This window comes from Rhineura floridana, chromosome 2, assembly GCF_030035675.1.
Source record: "Rhineura floridana isolate rRhiFlo1 chromosome 2, rRhiFlo1.hap2, whole genome shotgun sequence".
Taxonomy (NCBI): domain Eukaryota; kingdom Metazoa; phylum Chordata; class Lepidosauria; order Squamata; family Rhineuridae; genus Rhineura; species Rhineura floridana.
In genome coordinates, this window is record NC_084481.1 from 158,436,822 (window position 1) to 158,451,180 (window position 14,359).

Genomic DNA, 14,359 nt, shown 5'->3' on the forward strand with positions numbered 1-14,359 from the left:
TCACATGAGTCCTCTGTCATTGGCTGTCTCGCATCCAGCACGCGCGTCTACGCCGCACCCCCTTGGCTCTCTAGTTTCCCTTGGAGGCATCGAGAACTGATGCCTCGCGCCCCTCCCCGGCTAGCGCGCCCTCGTTACTCCTAGTTCCTCAGCTCGGATTACTTCTTCCCCTCCCTTCAGCTTTTGGTGCGCGCGCTAGAGCGAGTTTGCGCGCGCCGTTCCCCCCCTTCCGCGCCTTGTCAGTGTCTCGCGCTCCTCCAGTCTGTTGGGGGCTCCGTTAAACGTCGGTGGGTTCCTGTTTCCGTCTTTTCATCACTCCCCCCTCACTCGCTTCCATCGCCGTCTCTCGTCGCTTGCCTCCGCCTCTTCTACAGAGCCGGCACTTCAGGAGCGCCGGCGTTGAGAGCAGAGGTGACCAGAACCCAAACCGAGCCTTCGGGTGGGCAACACTGGCAACACGTTCGGGTAAGGCGAGGCCGGGGTGGGGGCGAGGCCGGGGTGGGGGCGAGGCTCTGTGAGGGTCGCTCCAGGAACTTGAAGGATGCTCGGCTGGGAGCTGAGCTTCTCTCGCTTCAGCTCATCCTTCCTTATGGGCCTGGCGCAGCAGCAGCCGCGGTTACTGATGAGGAGGGAGGCGGCGGCGGGAAGCTGTGCTCAGCGAACAAGGGGAAGGACAGGGGGACCTTCTGCCAAGGCTTCCCGGCTCTTGGGGTTTCTCCGCCTCGCCCGGGACAAAATCCTAAGGGAAGGAGGAAGGGATGTCATCCTGGCTCGGGCCTGGGTTCCCGGGGAAAACAGCGAATGCCTCAGGCCAAGGGTGTAGGTAGGAGGGAGCTCGCTGGTTGGGGCAGCAACGTTGCTATGTGGGTGCTAGGAAGGAACGCGGCGGCGGCAGCAGCAAAAGCGACAGTGATGCGAAAAGGAGGGGCTGAGAATATGCACAAGCTAAAGCCCCGAGCATCGTGCACGGAAGCCCCCGCGAAAGACTCGGAAAGCTGTACAAATGCAGCAGGAACAGTCGGCAGCCAATGTACAAGAAGCTGTGGGTGGGGTTGCCATCTGGGGAATAGGCGGGGGTGGAAAATCGGGAGGGCTAGGATGTTCAGAAAGCGTGCGACAAGAAGAGCTGCGGGACTGGTCTGCTTTCCTCGCACCCCGGCCTCCGCTTTAGAGGTGGTGGCTTTTAAACTTCACTTCTGAGTCAGGAAGTGCATCTGGTAGCTTGCGAAGGTGTACACTTCTTTCTCTCAGAGTGACGTGCTAAGTAAATCATAGTTGATACCAGATCTCTGCTGTTTCATCGCCTCATTAACAAGCATTTGCACTTGGCCATCAACTGTTCCCAGAGAGTGGTTATTACCTTGACTTAAACGTTGTTAATGTATCTGTTCTAGGCAGCAATCCAATACATGTGTACTCAGAAGTAAATTCTGTTGGGTTTAATGGGACTTTCTCTCAGGTAAGTGTGTGTTGGATTGCAGCTTTAGTCAACATGCTTACCAAAACAATATGTTTTTGTGTTTTAAGCTGTTTGGCCTTGAATACCTTTCATTTTAGTTCTTTGGATTTTTTTTTTTAAGCTTGTGCTTCCTTGAGAGAGAGAATCAAAACAGGTTGAATAGTGAATATTTCAATAAAACTGGCTCTTACATACTTTTCAAATGTTCAAGGACAATCCCTATTGAAAAGATTAAGAAGACTTGAGAAAGCACAGACAATACATAAGGACCCCAGCATACAAGATCACTTTGTTTCTTTCTGCCCTTATCCTGGTGGCCTGTGGACACATACATACTTACTTTAGAAGGGCATTTGGTATTGTACAGTTTCTGTAATTTGTTCTTGGCCTTAAGTCTGCAAATATTTACATGCATTCTGAACTTGACTACTGACAGTTTAACTTTTGGGAGTAGTCCTTTCAGCGGGGCTATTGATAGCAATAAAACTGATGGTAAGTGTTTGAGAATCAGATCCTAGCATGAGTACAAATATTGGCATTAACATTGACATGCCTTGTTAAGCTACAGGCTAAATCAACAACATTCTAAGCTCAAGCTATATGGAAATTTTGAACCCTTAATGCCAATATTGTTGCTAGTACCTATCGTCTCACTTCCACAAATGTTAATACATATTCAGGCAATCAGCATCATCTCTTAAAACTGTGTAAAGGTAGAAAGAACTACACTTAGCCATTCATCAAAGATGTGCCTTAGAGTCTTTTCACCATTCTTTTCTGAAATTACTCAGTTTTAAAAGATTAAAATGTCAGGAAGTTAATATTTTATTATAATCTATTATGAAATAGATATTTGCAGATTACTTGCCTAGTTACTGGTAAAGGACTTCTTTATAGAAAGAAACTTGGTACAGTATATAAGTTCTTTATTAATAGATGTGGGTTACCTTTGAGTAATGGCTTTGCTGGTCATGCATCCTTTAGATGTGCGCTAATTTGGTACTTGCTTGCATCCTGCAGATGTACATTCTTATGTAATACAAAAGCAGAATGAATGCCATCTTGCAGTGCAATCCTATTCCTGTCTGCTCAGAAGTAAATTCAGTGGGATTTATTCCCAGGTAAGTGTGTACAGGATTGCAGCCTTCTGTTGTATTTTGGGAGGACCTCATTGTTTTATATTTAACTGCACAGACTTGTTTCATACATTGTATAGTGTAATTATTTTGAATTATTAAGGAGTTGGGTGCTTAAGCTTTGCTAAAACAGTGCTTATTTCAGAAATGTGGACTGCTGAGGGTCAGAGCCGTTAATAGTTTATAAAAGCAGAGGCTTAGTTTTTTGGTGAGATTTCTTATAGTTTTTTTATTTGGTTAGACTGCTGCTTCAGAGAAGTGAAGGAAATATAGCAAGGCTGAATGATAGACTAGTATTCTCTGCTCAGTAGCCAGGTAGGATATTTAATAACAGCAATTCAGGAGTAATAAACTGTGTGGAGAGTTATTTGACTTCTCAATTTCATTTTAAATAGGATATGTTTGCATTTAAGGCTACAGATGAGCATGTTAGTATGTGTAAAGTAAAGCTGGGTAGGGATTTCTTCAGTCTGAAAGCAGTGGGTTTACTGTTAGAACAAAATTATGAGTGTCAGTACTGTTCCAAATAGTATTGTTTTATAGATAAGGACCATACAAATAACTTCAGTTTTAAAAAAAGTCTTTGTCATCAGTTTTAGAGACTGGCTGCATGTCATTTGAAGATGTGAAAGACTGTTTCAATCTGTGGCTTTTTTGTAGCTTTGTATTCCATAATGAAAAAAGTAATTACAGTGCAAAGTTGGTCTGGAGGGGGAGCTAGTGCTAAAGCAAAACAAAATTTAAATTTATACTAGAATCTTTCAAACCTTACAGGACTGCTTCCAGATTCATCATGGTGTGTTCGCATTACTGTTATAATTGCTTAAAATATTTGAAGGGAAAATATAATTATTTTTATTGTAATGTTGTACTCTAATGGCTATTAAGCTAAATATGTTTTTAAAGTTCACATATCAGTGTTGTCCACAAACAGTACATGAAATATTGGCCTGGAACTTATGTTTGTAGACATGTTATAAATCAAATACTTTATTTTGAACTGTATGTCCTGTATTATGACTGTCTATTTCAGTGTAAAAGTTGTTCTTAGTGTAAATATACTTTTCTTGCACTTGTTTTGCACCCTGGTTCATAACCTAGCTAATTTACATTACTTTGGGGTTAAGTTGAAATGGGTGCAGTCATAAGCCTACTAAGGAGTAAGCCCCTTTGAAACCAACAAGACTGTGTTATTAGTGTCATTAAACTCAATGGAACAAATCTGCTTAAATCAAAGTACTTGCTGACTGGTTTACAGTATAGGAATCTTCTTAACCATTTAGACATTTTTGAAATATTAAGTGGTTTATAAATGCTTTTAAATAAAACGAAGGCTACAGTCCTTTGTGCATTTACTCTGGAGTAAACACTGTTGAATACAGTGGGACTTACTTTTGGGTAAGCATGCATAGAATATGAAGAGATCATACTGGAACCCTGAGAAGATAAAATCTAGGGCTGAGCCAAAATTACTCCCTGCTTTTGTTTTTATTCCAGGCTTCCTTGTAAACAGGCTTCTTGTTTTGTTGGAGAATGGGGAATTTTCAGTGGTTCTTGTAGGTTTTCATTGCAGTACAGTGATATCATGACTATGTTTGTATAGTGGCATATCTATATTGGTAATTTGTGTCATTTGCTGTGCAGCTCTATATGACTTTGTTGCAACACTTAGTGACATCAGCACCTCTGATGTTGTCATGCAGTAGCATAGTTGATAGCAGACTGTTGCTCAGTGGTGGTTGCACTATTGGCAGCTCTGGTTCTCATGTGTCTCGGTTGACTTCTAAGTCTAAGTTACATGTGCATACCTGTTACATTATGAGAAATGCTATTCTAAAAGCTGTCCTAAAATCTTTTTGGATGAAAGTATTATTTTTAATCAAGGGAGACCTCATTTTCAGGAAATAATTCTGCTCTTTGCATAGGGCATTTTCTAGGTTGAACATTGTGAAAGTTTGGTACAGCCTAGTACTTGCCTTGTCTTGGAAATCTTAAATCACAGACTTTGAAAATGCAGTACTAAATTCTGAAATAATCTTATCTGTGTCTCAGATAAGGTCCTGTTACTAAGAGAACTGTTCTGCTGTTATATTCTGCTCTTTGCAGAAATCTTAGAACAGGGATAGGTGGTGTTAAATGTGTGTATTGTAGCAGTCTTGTCAAGGCTTTTTCTTATGGTGTGGTGGCTTGCCCCGTTGTTTTGCTATTCTGTGGAAAACGCCTTAGGCTAGGTGGTAGTATTGCACAGTTCTACTTTCAAAGAATGATTCTTCACTAATGATGTCTTTTTTGTGATTGACTTGCAGGCAGGCACTTCTTGTGTTTCTCTAACCAATCTGTATCTTTGCATGACACCACAAGGAACTACATACCGAGATGAAGTGTGGGGAAGTATAGTAGGAAGTGCTGGAACACAACTAGCTATTAAGGAAAGCAGATGATAGAGTACTGGGCACTTACTGCTGTGTGAATTAGATTGACTTTCAACCACTTTTCTAATTTCTTTCCCTCTGCCCCCTGCCACCTCTGCCAAAAATCAGGGAACCCTAAAACGATAGATTTTATAATACGTTTCCACATGGCTCTAAAATGTGTTTCCACTTAGAAGGTGCTGCCTGCAGTGTAATCTTAAAAGGTTCTATGTTCCTCGATGCCTTTTTTCAAAAAGAGAAGAGAAAACGTTCCTTTTGTGTGTATGTATCTGAAATAATAGCACTCCATGTGTTAACAACGTGAAGGGACTCTATGTGCACAAATGGCCCATGAAGCTGCTACTGAAGTTACATGTCTCTGTTTGGCTCCACCCGTCATGCATCGATGTCTGATTAGAATCTAGATGAAGCCTGTGTGTGAAGGCTTCCACATGAGTTGGAGTTCTCTGCAATCAGGGATGCACCTTCCTGGGAAGCCTATGTGTGTAGGTTTTACCTAAGCAGATGGTTGCACTCAGTGTATATATGGAGCCCTTTCATGCAATCGACACTAGTTAGAAACACAGTTAGGAATCATTACTTTTGAAAGTTGATCAGCTGTAGTAGCCCTGCAACAGTTCAGTGGTTTTCAAGTGTCCCTGCAGAGAATAGTAATTGAATTACTATTTAAAAAGTGAAAACTTCCTTGGTCCCTTAGAAAAATTCAAAACCCAGATTCAGGGAAATATTTTGGGGTTTTAATGGTTGGATTATTACTTTTATATTACTTTTTATTAGTAAGCTTTTTTTAAAAAAACTTAACTTAGTAAATAATTATACTGCTTTTCAAGAATAATTTTTTCCCTAAGCTGGTTCATATAATGTATCAAAGTGCAACAATAAAATATAATAAATACTTAAAAGTGTCTGCCATTTCAATATAACACAGTCCTATATTTAAATCAACTGCAGTCCAATGCTAAAAAAATCCACCATGGTACAGCCACCAAGATCCAATCCCCACAGCCATAATTAGTTATGATAAGCCAAGGTAAAGTATCAAGGGATGGGGCCTTCCTAATTTCATGTGGCATCCTATTTGATAATTGTGAGACCAACCACTGAAAAATGCTTGGCCTGTGTGCCCACTAGCTTAACTTCTTTTGCGGCAGGCATCTCAACAGAGCTTCAGACACAGGTCTACTTTTCTCTGAGCAGACTTTGGGGGGGGAAGTAGGATATAAATTTTAAAAAACAGATAAATTTGAACCTAGCAAAATGTCACATAACTGTGAGCAAATTTCAAGTTCTGTTGTCACTTAGGTTTCAAAACTTAGTTATCTTAATGTTGTGTGGAACAAACAAGGGATGGGGAACCTGTGGCACTTAACACCCATCAGCCCCAGCTAGTGTGGTCAATGGTCAGAGATGATGTGAATGGTTGTCTAACACATTTGGAGGCTGCAGGTTCCCCATCCCTGTTTTAAAGGCAACGTTTGAAGCAACCTTAAATGCAGCTGTCATAGATGAGGGGACATGTTATATTAGTCAACATTTTTAAAAAGTGTGCAAGTTTAAAAAAAACATGCAAAGTCAATGACTGCCAAAGCATGGAAGGAGAATGCAGCACCACTAATTTTGGATTGGTTTGAGAAAAATTGGAATACAGCATTATTGTTGAATGTTTTGTATTCTAGGAAAAAAACCAGGTAAATAGATTTGAGTGATGGTCATTAGTTATTATGTCCTGGAATAACAAGATACAGGGAATATATACCTATACACTTTGTTTACATTGATGCGATAAGAGACGGACATGGTTAGGTTTATTTTCATATATTAGTTCATTATTATAATATGTATATAATATTTTTCTTTTATCTATAATATTGTAAAGCATATCTTTTAAATTATATCTTATTATTTAGTGTAATAGGAACTTGTTATTACATATGAATATAAATAAAGGCCATTAAAAACTAAAAAAAGAAAGAAAAAAAAGAAAGAAAAGCACCCATGTGGGCAGGACTAATCACATGGGTCCTTCTCAACTCACTGTTCCCTTCTGCTTTCCATCTGACACACTTCCCATAAGAAACAAAGCCTCAGTGCATGGAATTAAATTTATGAACATTTTCCCCATGTTAGATTTGTTAATAGGATACTTTTTGTTGTAGAGATATGAGGTAGTAATAATTAACTGATGGGATGGAAGAAGGAAAAAGCATCCACATTTTCAGTTTCAGAGATCGCATACCATTCTAACTGGTTTCCAGCTAATTAGGGAAATCAGGAAATGAATATAGGCAACCAGCTTACCCTAAGAAGTTTGTTGATTTCTTCAGTGTGTGCTGAAATGCTGCAATGCAAATACTTAGTTCTGTAGTATGGTGGTGGTTGCTTAACCACTAGTTACTGACTCATTCTGTTGCTGTGAAGTAAGGATGGTCTATCTATCCTTTCATACGTTGCTTTAGCATTATGTCACTCTTTCCTGTTTTTTTTGTTTACAGAAGTAGATAATTTAGTTAGTTCTTGCTGTGCTAAAAGGGAACTCCTTCTGATAAAAGTGGTGTTTCATTGGTTTCCAACTATATGAAATGTTTTATTTTTCTTGTCTTGTTTGAGAAATTATTTTTTAAGTATAGCTTGAAAACACTTGTGGCTTAAAACCATTATTTAATAAATAACATTGCCTACATACCTGTGAAGTGGTTGGGGAGGGGGAGAGATAAAAGCAAAGCCCTATTGTGCATAATTGGAATTACTCATGCATTTTCTGCATGTATTGGGGAGAGGACTGGATTTTGACTCAGCTTTTATTCCTTTAAAAATATTGTTGGTCTGCATAGGCACAGATATGCACAAAACCATTCTTGTAAATATGCCAACAAAATTTACTAGTCTGCTAGCAAAAGAGAGATAGAGATCTCTGTTTTTTCTCCCTGGATGTGGAGGAAGGATGGTGTGTTGCACTTGTTTGAATGCAATTCCTAGTCTTCTACGGCTCTGTGCAAGTGCTTAAATACAGGGCTGCATTAAAAATGTAAACAGTCACTGCATATTAACTGTACACACTGAGAGCAAGATTATTTTATACTCCCAACTCCTCATCGTACATGCACGTACACAAACTTTTCAGAGAAAGAAACTACAGTTGCTCCGTCTTCCCTCCACCGTGTCCCTTGTACACCAAAAATTTAAAGATTTCAAATACTGAATGCAAATGGAAAACATTTAGGTAATTGCAGATAATAAAGAACAGTTGAAAAGTGAAATCTAAAAAATGGGGGAAAACATGGAAGATGAGCCATTCCTAAAGGATAGCTCTAGCCATGGACCTCTGTAGTGCATGGGATAAATACCTTTCCTACACAACAGTGTGAGCCACAGATTGCTAATAATTTCTGCCATCCAACCCCATGACAAATATGTGCAAGTCTTACCATTTTGGTAACTCCACTACTCATCAGAATGCATGACAGATAAAATTGACACCTTGTGTGTAGTAATGCACAGCCAAGCATCACATGGTAAGCTGGTAATTGGTATTCACATAAAACGGATATATTTTTAAGACCTGTCAGAAGCAGGCTTATCACTTCAGAACACCTACAGCATGTTGATTGATAAATGGTCATGATGGTGTTGGGTGGAGCAAAAAGAAAACCTTTATTTAGGGCTAATCATAAAAGCTAATCATCCCTCTGGTATCACTGAAACTACTGACCAACGGACAACCTGTTCAACACTTCTAATTCCTTATAAATGAGATTTCTTCTTGTTGGCAAGGTAGTTTATTCCTAATAATAAAGGAAGGCAGTTGTGATAGGCCAGCGAAGATGAGTTTAACGTTTCCAAGGAAGGGTTAATCTCTTCCTTTGCCACCAGATTTTGGTGACTGCACCATGAAGTGGGTAGTGTTTATTCTGGTCTGTTGGTTTTACTTCAACTTATTTTGTTGTAATATGCATCCTGACCCCTTGGGATGTGGTTGGTTAAAATGTAAATAAAATACAGCCTCTTCTGTTTCTGTTCACCATGTGTCTGCTTCCTCTGAAGAACCACAGCAGCAGCAGCTGGCATATATTATTTATTTATTACTATTTATTTATTTTCTTATTTAATTTATATCCTGCCCTTCCTTCCAGAAGGAGCCCAGGGCGGCAAACTAACAACACTCAAAAACATCCTAAAAATGAAAGACTTTAAAACATATTAAAATGAAGCATCTTTGAAAACATCTTTTTAAAAAAACCTTTAAAAACATCTAAAACAGTAATTCCAACATAGAGGCAGACTAGGATAAAGTCTCTAATTTAAAGGCTTGTTGAAAGAGGAAGGTCTTCAGTAGGTGCCTAAAAAATAATAATAGAGATGGTGCCTATAGAATATTTAAGGGAAAGGAATCCCAAAGGGCAGGTGCCACAACACTAAAGGTCTGCTTCCTATGTTGTATGGAATGGACCTCCTGATAAGATGGTATCTGCAGGAGGCCCTCACCTGCAGAGTGCAGTGATTGATTGGGTATGTAAGGGGTAAGACGATTCTTCAGGTATCCTTGTCCCAAGCTGCATAGGGCTTTGTACACCAAAACCAGAACCTTGAACTTGGCCCGGTACCTAATGGGCAACCATATAAATAATCTGAACTGCCTTCCATTACCATCAGAAGGGGATACTACACTGTCTTTATCCCTTTGGGAATATTTACTCTTGAGAGGAGAGGATCAGTTAACATTTTTTAAGAGAGTAGAATTTTGCTGCTACGATTGAGTTCCCTATTCTGTTGTGTGGAAATTGCCATGGCTACTTGCTATCTCCTTAATCAGGTTACACTGATCAATGTTCTGAGGGCAGTGGCATTGTCTCCATGTGACTGGTTATCTGTTCCTCTATGTCCTTGGAGACTAGCAGCTGATCAGAAGGGAACCAAGTTCAACACAGCTCTATAAATGAACTGAAAAACAACCTTGTTGGCTTCTGATGTGAGGAAATAGGTTTTGTCCCATCTGATAGTATTTTTAAAGATGTCTTCTATATGTGTGCTCATTTTCTCTGAAATCTTTTCATGTTTGTGGAAAGTTGTAAGTGAATTAGTAGATTTAACTTGTGTGGTTTCCTAAGCTTTGCAGTCAAACACTTGCTTGTGTGAAGCTGGCACAAGTGAATTGTGGTGGAGAACTTAACTTTGATGTGTAGTTGCTAAGGGTTGTATTCAATATTGTGTGCATGGAATGACTTCTGCTTGAGCAAGGGAACTTGCCCTTCCCCTTCTCTCCTTCCACCCTCCCTACAAATCTGCTCTGGAGGGTTGGGAGAACCCATAGAGCTGATTGAGGGGAGAAGAAGAAGAAGTTATGTTATGCTTAGGGAAGTCATTCCCATATGCAATTATTTTGTTGAATACAACCCTAAGGCTACAATTCCATATACACTACCCTGAGAATAAGTTCCATTGGTCTTATTGGGGCTTACTTCTGAGTAGACATTCCTAGGATCAGATTGCAGATAATGGAATGGTCAAGTTTGACAACAGTTAGAGCTTTTTGTGGTGGCAATGCATATATGCTCAGAAGTTTTCTAGTACAGTAATACCTCAGTTAACAAAGTAGATGCTTTCCTGGACATTACTTCTTTAACAGAAACTTTGGTACCAGAATGGGGATAGGTTCCTCTATCTGCTCATAGATGGCAGGAGGCTTTAAAGGATACCTACCTGGCACTCACCCACTCCCTTACCTTCTCCTGCCCTGAATCCTATTAGATCCTTCTCTTCCCCACCATGGGAAAAAGCAAGAGGTCTCTTTAGTGCAAAGCAAACACACATGCGTGTCAGTTTCAATCTAGCAAGGCAAAGGCATAGGCTTATCAGTATTGATAGCAAAGCAAAGACAAAGGCAAGTCAGTTTCACCTTAAACCAAAGGCACAGGTTTGAATGTTTATCCATACACTGCAAAGCTGGTCAGTTGCACCTTAAAAAAAATTCTTAATTAAAAGAAGCTTCTTCCTGGAGGATTTGTTAACTGAGGTATTACTGTATCTAACTATCTGTGGGCTGATTGCCAAAATACAGTGAGAGGCAAGGGTGAGGGAGAAGGAATGAAACTACTCTGGGGTGGTGGTATTACTATTATTATTTATCAATTTCTGTCCCACTCTTCCTCTCAAAGTATGCCAGGGCAGCAAACTACAAAACAGCAAAAAAAAAAAACAATTCAAATTTCTATTTTTTTTTTTAAAAAAGCTATCCTCATAGCTAAATGAGTTCAAGATTGCCAGAAGCAAAGTATTCAGTGGCCTTTGAGTTGATGCTAGGTCTCTGGAATTTGAAATATTTCTCAGCCAATTACCCAACAAAGATCGAAGGCTTCAGATATGCTGTATCTTGTTAATTTTTCAAAAGAGTGTGCTAAGAGAGTTTTCATTTTCATCTGACCTTAGTAAAAGGCCTGAAATACGCTGTAGCATATAAGCATGGGATGAAAAAGAAAGTAAATACATAAGATGTCTTGAGAGAGAAGTTGCTTTGGAAAACCCAACTACAGATGCAAAAAGATCCTTATGTGTCGCTTCATATTATTTCATGTAGTCAGTAATCCAATGCATAAATAACATCAAAAGCTGTGATCTACCTCATTAAAATAAAATGACCAATAACAAAAGTTGAAATAAAGCCACTTGTTTTCAGTAAAAAACCTTTTATAATAATGTAGCAAAAATCCCCTTAAATTGAATAACACAAAATTAGCAAAGGACCCAAGAGAACAGAAACTGTTGACATCAAAAGGCTTTATCCTTCCAGTTCAGCATCCTTGGGTGCTCTTGGTTCCATCACTGTACCTCTGCAGTGATAGCCAGGAACCAAATTCCCATCTACAGAGAGATACTTTAGTGCCTAGAATTGTTCTAGGAGCATGAAATAGTTGCTCTTTTCCTTTGCTGTGAAAGAATTAATTTCTTCCAGAAATGCTAATGATTAAGCAGATATAAATGCTTTAAACGCATTCCCATCATCATCATCATCATCATCCTAGTGATTAGCGGTAATGTGGGTTTTCTGGAAATTTTTCAGTTGCATTGGAAAATGTTCAGATGCTCTAGACTCGGAGTGATCAAATTCAGCATATTTAAGCAGAGCTTAAAAACGGAAAAAGCCAGGTTTGTCTATTATTGTATATGCAGTTGGTGTCTGTTCATTGTTACTAATGAACTTATAAGATGGATAATTTTCCCAGGAAAAATAAAACACTGGAAAATTTTATGCCCCACATCACTAATGATTGCAACTGTTTGGCACTAGATTATCCATGAAAGGTCACATTGAAGGTGTCCTAGCTACTACCTGTCAGGTATGCTTTAACTTAGATTCCTGCATTGAGCAGGAGGTTCCACTCGATGGCCTTGAAGGCCTCTTCCAGTTGTGTGATGATTCTGTGATACCCCCTGCATCCTTTCTCAGCAACTTGATTGAAAATACTGCAAGTTGGAGTATCCGGAGTGGGTTCTTCTCCACTTTCCTATCCTTGAACATTTAACCCCAGCTGCTCAGATATAATCTTCCTTACAGGACAAGGCCAAAATGCATGGATTTTTTTTAAAGTTTAGAAAAAAGACAACTAAGGGGAGGGCATGGTTGAGATTTATAAAATTGTGTGGTGTGGAGAAATCTGGATTTTTTCTTGCTTTCATACAATACTAGTACTTGAGCTCCCAACTTGACTGTCAGGACAGGAAAACAAAGTATAAGATGTTCCTTAAGGGATTTGTTGCTCCAGGATGTGGTGATGCCCATTGGCATAGATGGCTTTAAAATGGGTTTACACAGATTCATTGAAGGTTATTATTGTTAGCTATCATGGCTAAATGATGCTTCCAAGCTATGTGTTTCTGAATACTAGCTGCTGGGGGGAACTATAGGGGGCAGGCTATTGCTTTGTCCCCTGCTTGTGGCTTCTTGGAAACATCTGAATGATCTCTGTTGCAAACAGTATGATTGACTAGACTAAGTTCTGGTCTGATCTGTAGGTGTCATCTGCAAACTTGCCTGTAATATTAAATGTATTCATCTAATGTTATAGAACATGTTGCTCAGATGTGATCATTAAGTGCTTGTCTGAATGGAAATATCATATTCTTGAAGATGTTCTGGCTTAGATAGATAGTAGAATAGTAATCATGATTGGTTTCGAATCCGCCATCTCCAGTCTAAAATTAGCTTTGTTGCTATCCTTTGGCTGATATACTGTTAATAAGTAATTAAAACATTAAAACAAGTAGGTATCTGTTCAAATAAGCTGGCTCGCACAGGTATATGTGCTGGCTAAATTGATCTTGAACTTACTTTGTCAGCCTCCATGACTTCTCAATTTTGAAATTCGCTGTAAATGAATTGAACTTTAACCTTTTGGAGCTCTTTGAGAGTGTCAATAAGCACGTGGATGGGATGAAATGGTAGAGAATTCATTGTAACTGAACTGAACTCTAGCCTTTTAGAGTTCTTTGAGAGTGTCAACAAGCATGTGGATGGGGTGAAATAGAGAATGTTTGGATTTTCAAAAAGCTCAATAAACTTTAGACATGGAATAAATGGATGGGCCCTGTTATAGATCAGCTGCTGGTGAAAGAATGGGAAGCAGGGTACAAATGGACAGTTCTTGGGATGGAGGGAATAAGAAGTGGTGTTTCCCCAAGGATCTGTCTTGGAGAAGCAGTGTCTCTTAATTTTTTTTTTGTACACGATCTAAAGTAAAGGGTTACTAGTGAGATGATTGATTTTGCAGATGACGCTAAATTATTCAGTGTGGTGAAAACCAAAGTAGACTGTGAAGAGCTCCAGAAGGACATCTCTGGACTGGCTCAACGGGAATTAAAATGGCAAAAGTGTTCACTGTATGCAAGTGTAGTGCAAAAAAATGAGGCAAAAAAAAATCCTAATTACAAATATACAGTAATAAGGTGCTGATCAGGAAAGGAATCTTGGTGTTTTGGTGAAGAACTCAATGAAAACGCAATTTTGGTGTGTCCCAGCTGTGATGAAGGGCAAATTCAATGCTAAGGATCATTAGGCAATGGACTGTAAATAAAGCTGCCAATGTTGTAATATCCTCATACAAATATATGGTGCAGTCACACTTGGAATATGATATAAAGTTCTTGTTGCTGCATCTCAAAAAAGGATATTGTAGTGCTGAAAAATGTACCAAAAAAGGACCACTAGAATTATGGTCCTGGAGCACCTTGATGTGGAAAGTGTGGATACAGAGGTTTTTCCCACTCTCTCTCATAATACTAGGATCATCACATGAATCTGACAGTTTTCACACAATGCATAATTAATTCATGAAATTTGC

At 39.3% G+C, this 14,359-nt stretch overlaps 1 protein-coding gene across 6 annotated transcripts in view; it reads left to right on the top strand.

The window, feature by feature from the left end:
* The first annotated feature begins 375 nt into the window (after positions 1–375).
* Positions 376–14,359, top strand: part of FUT8 (fucosyltransferase 8) — a 169,681-nt gene continuing 155,697 nt past the window's right edge. The window contains exon 1 of one of the 6 annotated variants that reach the window (XM_061611003.1): positions 376–465. The gene's annotated coding sequence lies outside the window, so the exon portion shown is untranslated. Of the gene's footprint in view, positions 466–2,510; positions 2,581–2,676; positions 2,804–2,832; positions 2,911–14,359 lie in introns of those variants that run through there. The other 5 variants (XM_061611005.1, XM_061611006.1, XM_061611002.1 and 2 more) reach the window with 5 other exon arrangements.